Raw genomic sequence first — 4,195 nt, forward strand, 5'->3', positions numbered from 1 at the left:
CGGATCGAGTCCCATATCGGGCTCCTTGCTCAGCAGGGGGTCTGCTTCTCCCTCTGACCCTCTCCCCTCTCATGCTGTTTCTCTCTCGCTCGCTCTCTAAAAAATAAATAAAATCTTTAAAAAAAAAAAAGAATAGTCCAAATTAAAAATAGGCCATTTGTTATATGTGCCCAGGTGTGCTAGTATGCAGACATACTTCTGAGATCCTTCAGGTTTGGTTCTAGACCACCGCAATAGAGTGAATAGGGCCATAAAGCGAGTCAAAGGAATTTTGGGGTGTCCCAATGCATAGAAAGTTATGTTTATACTACACTGTGGTCTATTAAGTGTGCAATAGCATCATGGCTAAAAAGAACATTGAACGTACCTTAATTTAAGAATACTGCTAAAAATGGTAACTGTAATCTGGGCTTTCAGCAAGTCCTAATCATTTTGCTGGTTGCCTCAGTGTTGACGGCTGCTGACTGATCAGGTTGATGGATGCTGAAGGTTGGGGTGGCTATGGCAACTTCTTAAAATAAGACAAGGATGAAGTTTGTCCCATTGATTAACTCTTCCTTTCATGAATGATTTCTCGGTAGCATGAGATGCTGTTTGATAGCATTTTACCCACAGTGGGAACTTCTTTCCAAATTGGAGTCAATCCTGTCAAACCATGCTTTATCAACTAAGTTTACATAATATCCTAAATCCTTTGTTCTCATTTCAACAGTCTTCACAGCATCTTCACTAGGCATAGAGTCCATCTCAAGAAACCACTTTTGCTCATCCATAAGAAGCAACTCCCCATCTCTGAAAGATTTATCATGAGATTGCAGCAATCCTATCACATCTTCAGGCTCTACTTCTAATTCTAGTTCTCTTGCTATTTCCGCCACATCTGAAGTTACTTTCTCCTCTGAAGTCTTGAACCTTCAAATTTGTAAAAAACGGAATACTAGTGAAGCGCAATAAAATGAGAGAGTGTAGTAATTGTCCTAAGAATACTTTTCAAAGATGGTTATAGGTTTGTTTTGATTATACTAATTTTCTTTTGCTCTCTATTTCATCGTTGTTTATTAACTATTTATGAATTCCCTACTATGAGGCACGCACTGTTCTAGGCCATTGGGAATCACAGTAGTTAGGCTCCTTTAGTCAAGCTTCTTCTCATTTGCTTGAGCTGAAAAACCCTGACATTATTAATATTTAACAAATTCATTCATTCTACACATATTTCTTGAGTATCTGCTCTGGGCCAGGTACAATCTTGCTATGGAGACCAAAAAACATAATAAAGGAAAAGGGAGTGGAGGGGGCAGGAGTTAATATTTTATATCAAGGAGTATGATGATTTGGGAAGGGCTCTCTATTAAAAGACTGAACAGAGTGGAGACGTACAAGAAGTGATGGAGTGGGTATATGGATATCTTGGGAAAGGACTTTTGAATCTGAGGGAACAGCAAAAGCAGATTCCATGAGATAAAAGAATGCTTACAGGAAATGCAAAAGCCATTGGCTGGAGTGGAAGGGTGAGGGGGAGAGTGATAGGAGATAAAGTCAGAGAGGTAGCAGGGCTCTGCGGGCTTTCCTCTGCTTTGAGCAGGAGGTTGAGCCCCACTTCCTTCATGAAGACTCCCATAACCAATTCATTCTAGAATGATCTCTCTCTCTCTCTCATCAGTATCACCTTGTATGTATCACTCATTTAGCATTTATCATCGAATATCTTGTAATTAAACACAAAACTTCTAATGTATGAAGTTTGTCCCTCTAACTCAGGGTTTCTCAGCCTGGACACTCTTGACATTTTGGGACACAAAATTATTTGTAGTGGGGATGTCTTGTACACTGGAGGGTGTTTAGCATCATTCCTGACCTCTACCAATCAGATGTCTGTAGGACTAATCCCTCCCCCACTCAAGTCATGACAACCAAAAATATCTCCAGACGTGGACAAATGTGCCCTGAGGGACAATATTGCCCCTGCTTAGGAACCACTAATTTAACTAGACTGTAAGCTTTTTAAGAGCAAAAACCGATTTATTCCTTTTTTGTTTTGTTTTGTTTTGCATAGTTCTTTCTTTACTGCCATGTAGAAAAGGCACTGAAATATTTTAAATAAATGAAACATGTAATTCCCACTGCCTCTCCACCAAAGGGAATACATATAAGCGTGCCTCTCTATAAACAAATACAATAAACACAAATCCGAACTTACAAAACACAAAATAATTAAGCTCCCTGAGTGTTGGTACTTTGTTATATTTGCTGCTTATTCTCCAGTGCAAAAATAAGTATGTAGCACATAGTAGGGGCTCAATAGTAATTGTTAAATGAATAAATGAAGTTTTGGATTTTTATTGGATTTACTGCAAGAGACATTAAATAGCAACTATATTATTTATCCAAAAAAAACTGGTTCGAAATCTTTCAAATCTGCTCCATCAGGACCCCCTAAATGATATACTCGGTAAAGTTTATGTTGTAGCATCATAGTCTAAGCCCTTCCAGCTAATTCATAAAAGATGAATACTGGCAGTGGTGCTCAGTAGTTAATTACTGGAATCAGGAAAAAATAGAATCCATGTTTTGTTTTGTTTTGTTTTACAATACTACACACAATAAAGATGTACAGTGACGTATGGGCACACATTTGGATTCTCGTATTGTTCTACTGACAATCTGCTGATAGTGCCTGTCCCTAAGAATTAAGGTGTCTACTTGGGTAGTTATCATGCCTATGTATAAATGTTCCCTGATGTGGCATTATAAGTGTCAGTTTTAGCGTACTTACACAATAGAGTAAGTAAATGACCTTTAGGGCCAATAATAGGTATCATTTAGGTTATTGATTGTTTTCCTCCCCTCAGATCTGGATGATCTGTTATAGTCACCCCCCAAGTGTAAAGTAGTAAGAGCAGACAAGATAATATTTTATTTTATTAAATGGCGATATTCTAAGATATTTGAAACACTTTAAATATATCATGAAATTAATTTTGGTAGTCACTAAATTTGGTGTGCAGATAACAGCCACATTAATTTTCCTCATCTTTAAAATTGGACTAATGAAAGTAGTCACAGTTGTTGAAAAATTAAGTAAGTTCATATGGATAAAGTGCTTAAAACAGTGTCTGGCACATACTATCGGTTCAATGAATGCTAGTGATTGTTAATATTATTCTAAAAAGAAGATAATGGCATAACATAAAATCTTAAAATACTAGAACTGTAGGAGCCATTAGATAGCCACTAGTTCAGTGTTCTTCAAACTGCATTGAGAGGCATTAATGAGGGCATGAAGTCAATTTATTGGGTCATAACCAGCAATTAAAAATATGAAAAAGAATAGAATAGAAAATGTCAGAATGCATCACATAAAATCAGGGTAAGGATTGTTTCATAAAATATTTGTTTTAGATTTGTTGGTGTGTGTGTGTGTGTATACTACATTGTGATGTAAAATGTTTTTCTTACTATAGATTCTGGCCAGAAAAGCTTAAAAACAGCTGCTATAGTTTAACCCCCTTTTACTACACATGAAGAAATTGAGGCCCAGGAAAGGGAACTCGCATGACCAAGACCTCCCAGTGATAAGTGACAGAGAGTCAGAACTACCGATTACCCAGCCACTGTCCTTTGCATGACATAAAGCTGGACAGATCCTGAATTATCCCCCAAATATATCAATTTTCTATTTGAAAAACCTTGTTTTATTATAATTTCGGTTATTTTTATTTGAATAATCGTACTTAATCTTCTCATTCATTTCACTATCCTTTCGTTTGTTTGAATCTGGGAGGCAAGTCAACATCATTTCCCCGCCTGAGGCGTCGGGCATTGGAGGTACACTTGTAGGTTCATCTCACTTGTAAGATTACGACAGCGTGGGTAGAGATGTGGGGGAGGAAGAAAAAGAAGTGGCATGACTAGTTGGTGTTAAAGGGATGTGGAGAGTTCGGATGCTATCTCAAAGAATATTTAGGTAAGCTCTCTAAACATCACCACGGTAACAAAAGAGGGCCTGAGGGTGGCTGCCTGGCAACCAGAGCACTACACCCTCCGGCTCAGTGCTGCCCTTTTCCAACATCTTTCATTTTTAAGGCTGCTCTTGATGATTTTATTAACTACATATCCTCTGTGTACAAGGATGAATCTGCATAGTTTACAATACCCCTAACTCACTGGAATCGGGAATGTTCCTATGTTACCT

This window comes from Leptonychotes weddellii, chromosome X, assembly GCF_054177405.1.
Source record: "Leptonychotes weddellii isolate Sample4059 chromosome X, ASM5417740v2, whole genome shotgun sequence".
NCBI classification, from domain to species: Eukaryota; Metazoa; Chordata; class Mammalia; order Carnivora; family Phocidae; genus Leptonychotes; species Leptonychotes weddellii.